The sequence below is a fragment of the Elephas maximus genome, chromosome 16 (genome assembly GCF_024166365.1).
Source record: "Elephas maximus indicus isolate mEleMax1 chromosome 16, mEleMax1 primary haplotype, whole genome shotgun sequence".
Lineage (NCBI taxonomy): Eukaryota > Metazoa > Chordata > Mammalia > Proboscidea > Elephantidae > Elephas > Elephas maximus.
The window spans coordinates 68,150,906-68,167,033 of record NC_064834.1 but is presented as its reverse complement, the minus strand read 5'-3'; the positions used below and the strand labels follow the sequence as shown (position 1 = coordinate 68,167,033).

General features: G+C 45.9%; 1 long non-coding RNA gene across 2 annotated transcripts in view; it reads left to right on the top strand.

The window, feature by feature from the left end:
• Positions 1 to 16,128, top strand: part of LOC126059593 (uncharacterized) — a 132,941-nt gene that overhangs the window by 92,675 nt on the left and 24,138 nt on the right. For both annotated transcript variants that reach the window (XR_007513459.1, XR_007513458.1), the window contains exon 4: positions 5,030 to 5,159. This is a non-coding gene — a long non-coding RNA (uncharacterized LOC126059593). The remainder of the gene's footprint in view (positions 1 to 5,029; positions 5,160 to 16,128) is intronic.

Sequence of the window (16,128 nt, the reverse complement as noted above, 5' to 3'; positions counted from 1 at the left end):
AACTAAGTACTTCGCATACATCTAATCCTTGAATACCTGTGCCAGGTAGCCATTGTTATTTCCATTTTGCAGATGAGGAAACTGAGGCTCAGTGGGGTGAAGTCATTTGCCCAAAGTTACTTGGTTAAGAAGTAGCAGGTCAGCTGGTTTCAAAATCTCTCCCCTCCAGGTGCTGGCCACCTTTTTCTCGACTTTCTAGTGGGCCCATGTTTTAGATCACACTTCCTTTTCCAGTCTTCAGCAGTAGGACTGAGAGCTGCATGTTTTATTATGTCGGTGTGTAAAGGGGATGTGTGTCAAAGCGTCTTCTTTGCTGTTGCTTGTCCTTGGTCCTAACACACCATCAGTTGTAGGAGGTACACCCTCTGTGGTTGCTCCCCCCAGCTCTGCTCCCAACCAGATGGACTTGGACAAGTCGTGACCCTCTCTTCTCTTCTACTCACTCACTCATCTGTAAAATGAAAGATTTGGATGAGATGGGCTCTCAAAGGGTCATCCCTGCTCTACACACCTGCCACTTCTAGATGCCCATCTCCCACTCGATAAGGAGGGGGAGGGCTTACAATACTTGTCCTGGCTCAGCTTCAAACTGGCTGTGTGACTTTGGGAGAGTCACTTGACCCCTCTGGACTTCAATTTTCCTATCGGTGAACTGGAGACGGACTGTATTGCCCCCCCGCTCCACCTTGGCTTGTAGTATGGATCAAATAAGACTGGGGCGGTGAAAGCGGCTTGACATTGTTATAGCAATGTTGTTGTTGTTGGGTCCCATCGAGTCAATACTTATGTGAGAGAGTAGACCTGCCTCGTAGAGTTTTCCAAGCTGTAATTTTTATGGGAGCAGATTGACAGGTCCTTTTCCCTCAGAGCTGCTGGGTGAGTTCCAACTATCAACCTTTCAGTTAGCAGCTGAGTCCTTAACATTTGCACCAAAAGGTCTCCTTTGTTACAGCGATGTGGGAGTGGCATTCCTGCTACTATTACTATCATTACTGAGTGAGGGTGGATGAAGCCGCAGAAGGTGCTGGGGAGGACTGCAGGGAGCCAGCCTGCAAAATTTTGCATCCACCTGTCATCAGAAGGCTTAACTGCCCCCTGTCAAACATCGGGACACTTACTGGAAGCTGTTACTATGGCGTAACTAGTCATTTTAATTATTCTAATAGCTGACAATCATTGCATACTTACTTTGTGCCAGGCACTAAGCCAAACCTTAGGTATTACTGCAGCAGTCTAAGGTCAAATAAAACAAACCCTGGTAACTGAAACATTCTTTTTTTAGTCAAAATAGTTCAAAACTGATTATGGGAGGTGTCGAGGTTAAGAACATGAGTTTCATAGTCAGACAAACAAGGTTCAAATCCAGTCTAGTCTGTTGCTGGCTAACATGGCCTTAGGCTTCATAACTTTTCAACCTCAGTTTACCTATCTGAAACATGAGGATAATACTTCTAATTTCACAGGGACACCATGAGCATATAATTGGTAGTGCTCGTGCCAGGTTCAGGACACGGGAGCCCTGTGGGGTGTAGACACACGCTGATTGGGCAGGGTGCCGGGCTGGGGTGAGTGGAGTTGGACGAGGTAGTCTCTCCAAGTAGACCAGAGCTAAACTGTGCTGCTGTGGCTCAGGAACCGCCAGGAGATATATAGGATGGACCAGTGTCTGAGTTCCCCCAGGTAGCTCCACAGGTGACCTGAGTCTTTCTCTGTGAATGCACTCTCTCAGTCCATTGTTCTGTCTCCTCTTGCTTCCCCCTCCTCTTTCTTTCTCTCTCTTCTCCACCTCTCTTCCTCCTTCCCCCTCCTGCCCTCCATCTCTCCCCTCCTTGTCCTCTTCCTCTTCTTGCTCCCCTCCTCGTCTTTCCCCCTCCTCCTTCACTGCTCCTTCCTCTTCCTCCTCCCTCTCTTCTTTCCTAACTCCTGACTCAGAGAGATGTTCTTATGTCTCCAACTAAAGCCTGCCCCAGCTATGGCCAGTCAGGCTGCCCTGCCCCAGGAGGACATGGCAGTGATGGAGCAGGCTGCAGGTGAGGGAGGAATCAGCCCTGCCGCTGACGGTCAAAGACACAGAGCCTGTGCGAGGGGAGCACCTGCTTCTGGGCCGTGCTGTCCACCTGAATTCTCCTCTCTGAGGTCATGGCTGCTGCAGATTAAAGCCCTGGAAACCCAGTCAAGGGCACTGGCTGTCCTGCTGGGAAAAAGGGGTGCCTTGGAAGAAAACTCCAAAACCAAGAGGGAGGCAAGGGAGATGGAATGGGCTTTTTGTCCTCAGCAAAAAGAGGAAGGGGCTTTCTCCAACAGCAGTTCCCTAATGGGCTCTACATCAAAATGCCCCAGGAACTTGTTAACATCCAGATTCCAGGGCCCCAGCCCAGAGATGCTGATTCAGTAAATCTGAAGTTGGGCGTGGGAATATGCATTTAACAAGCTCTCCGTGTCGTTCCTGGCTGACGTCTGCCACAAGGCTCCAAGAGGGAATTTGGGGTGTAAACAAGGAGTTATTGGAACATACAAATCTAGACTGAAAATCGATCTCATTTCATGCTTTTTCGATCATAATTATTTTGGTCTCTTCAGCCTGATAGAGCTGAAACAATAGCAATCAGAGTGAGGAAAAGAGGGTGATATTTGGGGCACCTTCCCCAGCCTGAGAACCTGGCTGGGTTCAGGGTTCAAAGAGGAGGCAAGGGGCTCCTTCCAACTCATCTACATAAAATGAGCCCATAAATCAGTTACAGGCCAATCTCCACCCTACCACACAACCTTCTACTGCCCTCTAGTGTTCTGGATGACTTGTCTCCACACCCCAGGCCTAACTAAACTTGTGGTAGGGCCCCAGGAATCTTGGCCTGTCCAACCAGGAGGTGACCCCGATTCTGGGAGCACCTCACTTCTCCTCTGCTTAGGTTGGACTCCTCTTCAGCTGGTATCCAAAGGTGGCAGTCACAATATGCCCCAGCCCAACCTTCCACTTTCTTGAAAACAAGTCAACCAGCCAGCCAGCCCAAACCAGCCCTCCTTTAGGTGCTGTGGACCCCTGAACATGTCCTCTCACCATGCCAGTCTTCTCTAAGAAGTGGAGAGAAGAGTAATATCTGCTTTGAAGTGCTTTCAGGGAGATGAAATGAAAAGATACTGCATCCTGAAGTGGACGGCTTCCAGAAAGTCTTCCTCCTGTCCTCCTTCCTGCCTTTTCTTTCTTGGCTTCTGGGTCCTCAAGGAAGAGGCTGCCCTCCACGTCCCAGCAGTGCCAAGCTCCTGTCTCTCACTGGGAGCTTGTCCCACTTCTTAGAGGGCTCTGGGACCAAGGAGGTTGGTTATTTTTTACCTGTTGGAATTAGAGGATTGTGGTGCTGAGGGGAAGGCTTGCCTCTCTGGGCTTTGGCCCCCAAGGTGGAGAGACTCTCCCAAAACACAGCTCTAAACAGATGTCTGGGTCAAACATCATTCATTCATTAATGGGTCTTTCCTCAAGGGGCTTCCCAGGACCAGAGAGGCATGCGTATCTTCATATCTATGAAACAAAGAGCTGTAGAAGCATCCAGGAACGTCTTCATGGGAAGCCATTAGGGCCCAAAGTGGAATTGAGCATTCTTGTCTGGGGGCAAGGGGGGGAAGTGAGGGGACTTCTGCATGAGAGTCCCTCATTTTAAGAGTTGGAGAAGGGGTTTTGAGTTTGTCAGGCAGAGGAATCAGTGACAGCAATGGTGGGGAGGCATGAAGCACATTCTAGAAACCATAGGTACTCAGTGTGGCAGAGCAGAAGAGCCTTCCAGGTATTTGGGATGGTGAAGGAGAAGGTTAGATAGAAGGGCCAGCCAGATGGAGAAGATCCTAGAGGACTTGTGGGTGCTCTGGGGAGCCTGAACTCAGTGACATGACATGACCAGATACATCACTCACTCAACACGGGCTAGAGTGGAGGAGAGGGGAGGGGAGGGGAGGCCTTGAGGCTTGAGTGCCACAGGTGGATGGAGCAGGCCTGGAAAGTCATTTTGTTCAGCCTCCTGTTTCCACTCCACTTGTTCCAGGATAAGAATCCACTTATCAAGGAGTAAAGGCTCAATTAATATTTTGGGGAAGCTATTACCCTCGAATATTTCATAAGACCTTTAAGGCACTGCCCCCACCCCCATCTACATGCGCATACACATACACACACAGAGCCAGGTCTAAGGCTGCTGCCAGCCATCCCAGAACTCAGCCCCAGACCTTCCTCAGGTGGGGATCATGCTGCCTCTCTTCTTGCGCAAGATGGTTCCCCCAGCTGAGAACCTGGCCTCTTGCTGAGGACACCTCCAAGCAACTCAACAGATACCACCACATTAATTTTCAGAGTTGTTTCTTTTTGGTCCCATTACCAATTTTAAGACAAGGGTTTTCCACCTTCCCAAATAACTGAGATCCAAAGGAAAATGATAAGAAAGCTAGTATTCAATCTTCTTACTTCTGGAGAAATTGAAAATTTTGACCACTTTCTTTTTGTTTCTACTGTGTCTAATTCAAATGTTCTTAACTTTGAGGGAGTGTACAAATCACTTGTGGTATTGGTTAAAATTCCAATCCCCAGGTCCCACCTTCAGATTTTCTAGTTCTGTAGGTCTGGAGTAGAGCCCAGGTGTGACGGTTAAGGTTGTGTGTCAACTTGGGTGGGCCATGATTCTCAGTGGTTAGGCAGTTATGTAATGATGTGGCTTGGTGGTTATGTAATAATGTAGTTTGGCAGTTATATAATGATGTAGTCGTCCTCCATGAATGTGATCTGATGTTATCAGCCAATCAGTTGTAAGAGGCATTTCCTTGGGGGTGTGGCCCACATCCAATATATATACGGATGTTCTGGCAAAGCTTGTTTGGTTGCTCTGGATCCTGCATTTCGCTTGTCATCATCTGACCTCTGGTTCTTGGGACTTGAGCCAGCAGCCTACCACATTGCCTGCCAATCTTGGGATTTGTTGACCCCTGCAGCCTGTGAGCCAGAGCCTACTGTTTTACTTGTTGATCTTGGATATGTCTGCCTCTGCAGCCTGTGAGCCAGTGACCTGCTGTCTGACCTGATCTTGGGTTCATCAGCCACTGCAGTTACGTGAGTCAGGAGAAGCCTCCAGCCTGATGCCTGATCCACGGACTTGGGACTTGTCTGCCTCTACTTCCACGTGAGCCATTTCCTTGAGATAAATCTCTCCTCTCTCTCTCTCTATATATATATACATATTTATACATACACTTCACTGATTTTGCATCTCTAGAGAACCCAGCTTAAAACACCAGGAATCTGCATTGTGAAGGTGCCCCATGTGGTCAGAGATCACACACTGAGAAAACTGAAGTTTGGCATCACCATTATTCATAAAAGTGTTGAGCCAGAGGAGCTACTTCCCATCCTCTTATTTTCTTCTGTCCTTTATTTGACTTCAGCTAGAGATTTTATCACCGAAGGTATCATGAAGATACAGAAAAGAAGATGAAATTTCCTAACTGTACCGTGACTTTGCCAGAATTCTGGCCTCTATGTGTAGGGAGATATAAAGCAGTGTGGTAGCTGTTGGCTGCATACCCAACAGCTATCCCCTTCCCTGGTCCACTCCTCCTGCTAAATAGAACCCCATTGCTGTTCAGGGGAGGCTGGGCCCCAGCCCTAGCCCCAGCTCTAGGAGGAAACTTGATTGGTCTAAACCAGAGGTTTTCAACTCTGCTGCACATTAAAATTGTCTGGGGACATTTATAAATACACATTGTTATGTATTCAATTGTGTCCCCCCAAAATGTGTGTTGAAATCCTAACCCCTATACCTGCGGAAAGGAGCCCTGGTGGAGCAGTGGCGAAGCACTTGGCTAACTGAAATGTTGGTGGTTTGAACCTACTAGTGCTCCACGGGGGGAAAGATATGGCAGTCTGCTCTCGTAAAGATTTACAGCCTTGGAAACCCTATGGGGTAGTTCTACTTTGTCCTACAGGGTTCCTATGAGTCAGAATCAACTCAATGGCAGTAGATTTTTAGATTTTATACCTGTAGATATTGTCCCATTTGAGAATAGAGTTTTTCTTATTGTGTTAATGAGACAGATCAGGCACGGATGCAAGCAAGTGAGATGCCATGCCACATGAAGATCACCTAGGAACCAAGAGTCAGAAACTGAAAAGAGACAAGGGCCTTCTCCCAGAGCTGAAGGAGAGAGAAAGCCATCCCCTGGAGCTGGTGTTTTGAATTCAGACTTATTGCCTCCTAAACTGAGAAAATAAATTTCTGTTTGTTAAGGTCACCCATTTCTGGTATTGATGTTATAGCGGCCCTAAGAAACTAAGACACCCATGAAGGGACCCTACCTGATATCAATTAATGCAGAATCTCTATGGATGAGACTTGGGCATAGATCTGTCTTTAAGCTCCCCAGGTAATTCTAGTGAGTAGTCAAAGTTAAAAAGCAAGCCATTCATAGCAGAAATTCCATTCTCCCTGCCAATGATTGCCTTAAGGATAGACATATGACATGATTATGGCCAATGAGACATAAGAGGAAGTCTACTCCATAATCTTCAAATTGTCCATGAGGAAAAGATGTGCCTTTTTTGACTTTCTGGCCTTTGGATGTTGCTGTATGAGGTTGAGGGTTGCAGCTATGGCAGCCATCTTGTGACAGTGAGCAATAAGCCTGTAAAGGCCAGTATGCTGAAGATGGCAGAGCAAAATGATGGCAAGAACCTGGGTCTTGACTTTGCCATTGAAGCCTTGCGTGTGATATTGAATAAGTCCATTTCTGGACTCCTGGTTATATGAGACGTTAAGTGTTCCTTATTGGTTAAATCACTGGTCAGATCTTATTGTGGTTGTTTTGCTAGTTTGGTTTTATTGTTTTTCCAGTGTCTTAGGTGACACAGAAAGATAGGAATTTCTATGAGGCTGCCTATTGGTTCCAATTGCCCTTAAAATGATTACCTTCTGATCTTTCTGTAATAAATGCTCACACCTCCTTTCTCTAGAGTGTAAAGTGTATCTGGCTCCCTTAGGACTTCAGGGAGGCTGGACAGATCAGGTTAAGCCCTTGGGCTCTCACAGGGATATCAACCAGGATGAGTTCAGATGTGCATTTCACCACTAATTAGCTATGGGACTTTTGGTAGTTATTTAACCTCTCTAAGTCTCAGTTTTGTCACCTGTCATTTGGGGATAATTTTACCTATTTCCTAGTAATGTTTGGATTTAGTATATGACCTAATGAGATAATCTGTGCAAATCCTTTAATAACACACTTGGTATCTGTAAGTGTTAGCACTCATCATTAAATCAGACATGGGAAACATTCCCAGTTTTTCAATAAAGGCAATTCAGTAGTAAAACTAAATGCCTGTCTGTGCTTATAATTGTAAAAGTCAAGAAAAAGCCTTCATCCAAAAAAAAAAAAAGGCCAACCAATTGCCTTCGAGTCAATTCCAACACATAGCAACCCTACAGGACAGAGTAGAACTGCCCTATAGGGTTTCCAAGGCTATAATCTTTATGGAAGCAGACTGCTGTATCTTTCTACTGAGGAACAGCTGGTGGGTTTGAGCCGTCAACCTTTTAGTTAGCAGCTGAGTGCTTAACCACTGTGCCACCAGGACTCCAGGCCTTCATCAGACTCTCTTAATTTCTGTTTCAAGCCATATGGTTTTCATTGCTTTTATAGGGAATGGAGTTAGAGTGTGGCCTTTTATATCGTCTATCAAAACAGAGATGCAGTGAGATGCCCCCATGGTACAGCTACCCATGCATAGCATAGCCATACATGTTACCACAGGCTGTCTGCTGCTGCAACCTTGAACACTCATAAGCACAGGGCGCCAGATTCCCAGCATGTGACTCATCGGGCTCAAGCCATCCCCCAAAGATGCCTGTCTAGCCATGGGTTTCTGTAATGCCTATCACCATGGCACTCAGGAGTGCTTGCAGCAGCCACCATTTTTTTTTTTTTTTAAGGTGGGAGGAAAAGTGTTCTCCTTGACTCTGGAGCCTCTCCTAGTGAGGCGGGGCTGACAGACTGCGGACCAGTCAAGGCAACGGGACTTTTCTGGAACATCCTAATCCCAGGGCTGAGTTACAAGTTCAAGGAGCTCCTAGACCTAGCCCCTCAACAGTAGAAGCCCTTCCCCCACCCAGGGCAGCCTACAGCATCTGTTGACAGCACCCACACAGAGGACGCCAGTGACTGAAGACGTCTGCCTGGTCTCCTTGGGGTTCCAGCCTTTATATTTGGCTTTGCCAACTGCCATATACTTGTCATACCATGTCTGGCTTTGAGGGACAGGATTCAAAGTGAGGAGGCGGGTACTTTCATGTTTTACTTTATATCTAGTTTAATTTGTTGCAACAAAAATGTGTTCTTTGAAATACTTTTTTCCTTTAAAGTGAAGGTGGGGATTGGCGGGGATCAGGAGGTAGGGGTGGGTGGATGGGGTCAGCGGCCCTTCCACACCTGCAGTGAGAGCTTCCTGTTGACCTAACGCAGGGTAGGCCAGGGTTAACACAGAACGAGCAGGGAGTGGTGCCTGGCCCTTGAGTATTTCTCTTCCCTTCTTGCCTCCAAACACTGGGTTTGGCTCCTACAGCCTGAACCTACCCTTGTTCCCTCAAGTCTTGTTTACTGTGTCCATGAGGCTCCCTTAGAGGCTGTACTCAGATCCTAACAACAGAACTAATCTGGGGCAGAGCCTGAGTGCAGCCAAAAGTTTGATTCTCCTTTTCACATGTCTTGGGCTCTTGCCTTGACACTCTTTCTGCCAATGCCTTTTAAAAAGATTTGATAATGCAATACTTAGATAGGCAAAAAAAAAAAGTAGAAAAAATAACACAATCAACACCTGTTGCCCACCACCCAATCTAAGAGACAAAACATTTGTCAATCGTGTTGAAGCTGCTTATATCCCCTTCTTCCCGAAATAACTTGAATTTGGTGTCCATCCTCCCTATCAATGGGGATTCTTCGGCTACAAATAACAGAAAACCCATGCAGTCGTTTAAGCGAGAGAGAAGTTAACTCTCTCTCGTGAAAGGAGATTTGGAGAAAAGCAGTTCAGGGATGCTGTGGGAGCACCATGATGCTCCAGGAGCAACCATCGCAGGTGACGCCATCTTCCACCCCATTCCCACCTGTCTTAGTTATCTAGTGCTGCTATAACAGAAAACCCACAAGTGGATGGCTTCAGCAAACAGAAGTTTATTCTCTCACAATCTAGTAGGCTAGAAGTCCAAATTCAGACCATTTGCTCCAGGGGAAGGCTTTCTCTCTCTGTTGGCTCTGGAGGACGGGCCTTGCCATCAATATTCCCCCAGTCAAGGAGCTTCTCAGCACAGGGACCCTGAATCCAGAGGGTGCACTCTGCTCCCGGCACTACTTTTTTGGTGGTATGAGGTCCTTCTGCCTCTCTGTTCGCCTCTCTTTTTATATCCCAAGGGACTGACTCAAGACACAACCTGGTCCTGTAGATTGGGTCCTGCCTCATTAACATAACTGCCTCTAATCCTGCCTCATTAACATCATAGAGGCAGGGTTTACAACATATAGGAAAACCACATCAAATGACAAAACGGTGGACAAGCACACAATACAGGGAACCACAGCCTAGCCAAGTTGACACACATTTTGGGAGGACACAGTTCAATCCATAATACCACCTCATGGACTAAGCCGGCATCAAGCTTTACCTGTAGTATCTACTGGCAGCCAGCAAGGAGGAGAGAAAGGAAGAAAGTCCGATCACCTGCCTTAAGGTGACTTCCTGGAAGTTGCTCACAACACTCTCTAACCTCCAATTGGTCAGAACTTGCTCACAAGGCCACACCCAGCTGCAAGAGAGGCTGAAAAATATAGTTTTTATTCCAGTTAAAAATCAGGAGTCTCCTTCTAAGGAATAAAGGGAAGATGAAATTGCAAGACACCTAGTGGCGTCTGACCATCACAGTCAGAATACCAACCAAAAAAAACAAAAACAAACCCTTTGCCATCTAGTTGATTTCAACTCATAGTGACCCTATAGTACAGAGTAGAACCACCCCATAGCACTTCTAAGGAGCAGCTGGTGGATTCAAACTGCTGGCCTTTTGGTTAGCAGCCGAGCTCTTAACCGCCATGCCACCAGGGCTCCAGAATCCTGACATAGCACCTCAAATTTTTGAAGATGCCAGTTTGTACTTTTTTAAAAATAATGTTTCTGTGTATTTATTATACTTTAATAAAAAGGATGCAAAGAATAAAGTTCAATGAATTTTCACAAGTGGATCAAGATATAGGGTGTTACCAACACCCCCAGAAACCCACCTGATATTAAAAAAAATTTTAATTATATAATAAAATCCCAGTCTAGTAGCTGCTTGATCTGGCTTGGTTTATGAGAGTTTAGTTTACATCTCTCTTTAGTCCCATAGGGACGTATTCTCAATTTTTCTTTGGTGAATGTCTTAGTTTCCTAGGGCTGGTGGAGCAAACTACCACAAAATGGGTGGCTTTAAATAACAGAAATTTATTTTCTCACTGTCAGGAGGCTAAAAGTCAGATTTCAGGGTGTGGCTCTAGGAAAAGGTCCTCCTTTGTCTATTTTAGCTTCTAGTAGCTTCAAGCCATCCCGGGCTTGTAGATTCATCTGTCTCCGTCACCACATAGCATTTGTTTTCACTTGTGTAGAAACCCCGTGGGGCAGCTCTACTCTGTCCTATAGCGTCCCCATGAATCAGAAGCTACTCAACAGCAACACGTTTGGGTTTTTTAGGTGTATGTCTCTGTGTCTATTTTGCTCCTTTTATAAGACAACACTTAAAAGTGATTGGTTTAGTTCCCACCCTACCCTAGTATAACTCGTTAACCTAACAAAAGAAAACCCTTCTTTGTCTTAGTTATATAATGCTTCTATAACAGAAATACCACAAGTAGATGCCTTTAACAAACAGAAATTTATCCTCTCATAGTCTAGGGGGCTAGAAGTCTGAATTTAGGGTGCCAGCTCTAGGGGAAGGCTTTCTCCCTCTGTCAGTTCTGGGGGAAGGTCCTTGTCATCAATCTTCTCCTGGTCTAGGAGCTTCTCAGAGCAGGGACCCTGAGTCCAAATGACACGATCTGCTCCTGGTGCTTCTCTCTTGGTAGTATGAGGTCCCTCTCCTCTCTGCTCAATTCTCTTTTCTATATCTCAAAAGAGATTGACTCAAGATACAACACAATCCCATAGATTGGGTCCTGCTTCATTAACATAACTACCTCTAATCCTGCCTCATTAACATCATAGAGGTTAGGATTTACAGCACATAGGGTAATCACATCAGATCACAAAATGGTGGACAAACACGCAATATTGGGAATCGTGGCCTGGCCAAGCGGACATACATTTTCAGGGGACACAATTCAACCCATAATAATCTCTATTTCCAGATGGGGTCATATTTACAGGTACAGGGGTTAGGACTTCAACCCGTATTTTAGAGGAGGGGGGCACACAATCCAATCCGTAACAGTACTTCTCTTGATGAAGTAACTGAAACCAAGGTTGTAATTCCCCTAGAAGAAATCCTGATCAACAGGGAAATGTGTTCATGGATTTGGGTTTAAGCTACACTGGAGAGAGAGATGGCATTTATTGTGCACCTAAGGTGCACCTGACCCAAGCCATAGTGTTTTCTATCATCTCATATGCATGTGAGAGCTGCACAATGAATAACGAAGACCAAGGAAGAATTGATGTATTTGAATTATGGTACTGGTAAAGAATATTGAACATACCATGGACTACCAGAAAAATGAACAATCTGTCTTGGAAGAAGTATAGCCAGAATGCTCCTTAGAAGCAAGAATGGCAAGATTTCGTCTTGCTTACTTTGGACGTGTTATGAGGAGGGACCAATCCCTAGAGGAGGACATCATGCTTGGTAAAGTAGAGGATCACTGAAAAAGAGAAAGACCATCAATGAAATGGATTGACAATGGCTGGAACAATGGGCTCAAGCATAGCAATGGTTGTGAGGATGGCGCAGGACTGGGCAGTGTTTGGTTCTGTTGTATATAGGGTTGATATGAGTCAGAAACGTCTTGATGGCATCTAACAACAACACCGTATATGTATATGTCCGCCACTTGTCTGTCAGTTTATCGGTCTGTGGTGGCTAGTATGTTGCTGTGATGCTGGAAGCTATGCCACTGGTATTTCAAATACCAGCAGGATCACCCATTTGTTCTTGTTTGCTTTTGTGCTTAACCTGCTCCTTTTATATCTCAGAAACCATTGGTTTAAAACACACCCTACACTGATCTGGCCTCATTAACATAACAAAGAAAATCCTATTCCCAAATGGGATCACATCCACAGGTATGTTGAAGTTGTTAGGTGCCATGGAGACTTGATTTCAACCTATAACAGAGTAGAACTGCCCCATAGGGTTTTCTTGCCTTTTATGGAAACAGATGGACAACTCTTTCTCCTATGGAGGCTCTGGGTGGGATTGAACCACTAACATTTTAGTAAGCAATCGAGCACTTAATCATTTGCGCCACCAGCGGTCTTTGTCTGAAGGTATAGGGGTTAAGATTTACGATACATATTTTGGTGGAACACAATTCAATCTGTAACAATATTGTTATGGTTATAAAAGAGAAAAACGTTGCCAAAACACTTTGTAAATATAAAGGTCCATTGCCCTTGGGAGACTAAGGGGTCTCCCCCTCAGCTCTGCTACACAATTCACCCCTAAATCCTCCGTTTCTGACCTTGTCTCTGGCTGCTAAGCGCCATGAAAGCAGGCAGCAGAGGCCTCTACCTTGTCCGCCCCTGCGTTCCTTCACAGAGCTGCTGATGGCGAGAGCACTGATAGAGCCCCCGGCTTGTTATTTTTCCTGGATCTGAGTCGTCACCCCCTTGGCCTCTTGTTACCACAGCTCTCCCCAAATTTCAGGAACACTTGGGGCTGTCGACAGTTTACTTTCCTGCCACCTCCCTCCCTCCATTTCTTACTCTTTTTATACTGTGCCGGCCCATATATATTTAGCTCTTTTAATCTGGCTTCATAAATCATTCCTGCAAGTCAAGTCCTTGAAAATTTTCCCCCTGAACTCCCTCCAAACTGTATCTAAAATACCCGCCCCCTGGAAATGCATCATGTCCAATGCATTCTATCACCTCTGCTTTCATTACCAGGAGAAAGATGATAGGGAAACTGCCAAGAAACAGGAAAAGGCAGGGCGCTCGGTGTGGAAAGCTTTGGGTCCCTTTTTTTTTATTTAAAGAGACTGAAACAACTTTGAAAGGCCTGGGATGTAATTTATTTCACCATAGCGGTGTCCTCTGGTGGTTAAGGGTTTCTTTGGGCTCTAGCATCTGAGCGTCTCCGTTAAAATCCTGGCTTCATCACTTATTTCCCATGGGATCTTGGCCACCTTAACTTCCTGTGCCTCAACATTTTCAGCTGTAAAATGGGAATGACGAGTGTTCACCTTGCAGGGCAGTTATGAGAATTAAATGAGGTAATGCTTGTATCATTCTCAGCATGGTGCCTGGTACTTGGTCGGTGCTCCATACGTGTTAGTGGTGGTGGTGGCTTTTCCTGTGGCCTTTCCCTCCTTTGTCATTACTAACAGAAACCTGGTTTTACGCTGGGTGCCAAAATAACCAAAAGTAACCATCATAACCTTTTTCTGGCTTCTCTTGTAGCCAGGAGTAGTCACGTGTCATAGTTCTCGACAAGGAGACGACCGCTGGAGTCACACTTGTCCTCCCAGGAAGTCTTTTTAACAGGAGCTGACTGAAAAGGCATGTGCCTGTCTGCCCTTCTCCTCTTCTTCTCTTTTCTGATTTAGAATGTGGATGTAATGTCTGGAGCTTCAGCAGCCAGATTTTGACCATGAGCTAAAGTTGAGATGGCAGCTGTGTGCTCAGGACCGCTTGCCTTCAGACTTCTTAAAACCAAATAAATTAATAAATAAATAATGCCCTAATCTACTTAAGCTCCTATTTCCTGGATCCTTATTACTAGTAACCGCACACAATTCCTAACTGCTACAAGCATTAGGATTCTTTGCGGGGTAGGGGGGGTAAGGAGCACCTCCCCAATTAGAACTGAAGGGAAGCCTGAAGTGGTTCTCAAACCGTGTACCCTAGAAGCCGAGGTGTTCCATGGAGCCCCCTCTTGGACTGAAGGTTGGAGATGGGGGGCTATGAGGCCAGGCTGCCTCTTCTTACCTCCCTTTTTTCCAACTTTGTTTAACGTATTGTAAGGGGAGAGGCGGACCAGTTAGCTTTTGTTTAAAGACCAGATTCCAGGGCAAAAAAAAAAAAAAGGCTTAGAAACCACTGCTCTTGTCCAACTCCCTCATTTCACAGATGAGTGATCTGAGGCCCCAAAAAGTAAGGCCACTTGCCCAGTCAAACTCAGCCAGGCAGAGCCAAGAAGAGAACCCAAGTTTCCCTCTCTTTCCAGGGGCCCTGCCAAGTTCTGGAATGCCCACAAAAAAAAGGAGATCCAAAGGGTTTACAATCACTGAAGAAGCCCCAACCCACCAGGCCTTGCCCGGCTGCCCACTCTATGGGGAACTGGACAGCCCCTCCAGTTAAAACTAATGAAGCTAGGAATACTTCTCTAGGGCCCTGGGAAGCCAATTTGCCCTCCTGCTGAGAGAAAGTTGGAAGGGTTTCCTCTTCTCTCTCTACAATAATTCATTAATTGTTTGTTTATTTTTTTTAAAAAGCTCACACATACACAAGATGTGTGGAGGGAAGGGGGTGAATCGATGGTGTGAAAGCCTCAATACATGGGGTTCTTTGTCCCTGTTCTTCTAGTCTTTCTTTGCGAAATGCTTGCCTAATCAATTGAAGATCAATGGCTGCTAAGTTGCAGCTGTAAACACTACCTCATTCAAGGTCAATTGGACAACAACCCAGTGTTCTACAGCAGGACAACTGTGGGAGAGGTGGTATGGAATGCATTTATCATGGAGCCTTCGGTAACTATTTAGAGGCTCTGTCCTTGGGGATTTGCCCTGTTTGGGCACAGTTGGTCAACTCAGTAGAAAATAAATTGCCACTTGAGTGGAATAACCACCAATTCAAAACACCTCATTCCAGGACTTTAACTAGAAATTCTTTCCTCGTCCTTCCATCCTATCCATCCATTCCATCCATCTGTCTGTCCATTTGTCCAACCATTCATCCATCCACCCCATTCTTTCATCCACCCATCTCAGCCATCCTTCAATCCACCCATTCATTCAACAAATAACAATTTAGCACCTATGGGCTGGGAGTGTGCCTGGCACCAGCCAGGAGGCAAGGCTATAGCGGAGAAGAAGACAGACAAGGTCCTACTTGGAGCTTATTTGGAGGGATGGAGCAAGACTGAAAACAGACAGGTAACCAAGTAGACAAACAATGGAGTCTGTGGCAGGGATGTTGCTCAGCAGGGGAAGCGACCAGAGGAGGCCACACTGCACCACCTCCAGGTAGCAGCCTGGACAATGCAGACCCACCCCCAGGGCTCTGACTTAGAGTGATGATTAAGGAGGCTTATCATAGCATTTGTTAGTTATCAGGTACCTGACTCAATGTTAAGTGATTTACTCTGATTCTTGTGCTTTTTTTTTAACTCTCCATGGAAACATGGCTTCCTTCCCTACCCCCACCCTAGCCACCACTGGGAGAAGGACCTCACAAACTCTCAGAGAAGCTCAGATATGGGGTACGCTTAGCAGCCCTTTGTTTGCGAGCGATGGGCAAGGCTTGGGGCTGCTTCAGGACTTTTCATTATAAACCGCAAAGGTGTCAGGACAGCTGTATGATCTGAAAGAAAGACATTTGCATAATGTGAAATATGGGAAACTGAGTAATGGCTATCTCCGAGAGCTCAGGGATGAAACATGGTATAGAAATCTTATTAAAATGTAGATTCTGATTCAGAGTATATAGGGCAGAAACGCAAATGTCTGCCTGAAATTCCGTCCTTCAGTTAAAACATGGAAATCAACCACTTTGTGGGGGGCATCACCATTCTCTACCCTCCCCCCACCGGCAGACATTGCCAATGAGTTTTGGCTTTCGAATCCTCCTCAACACAGTGCTCCGTGTAACCACTGCCAGCCGAGCACAGCTGGTGTATTAGGCGACATCTATATATGCCA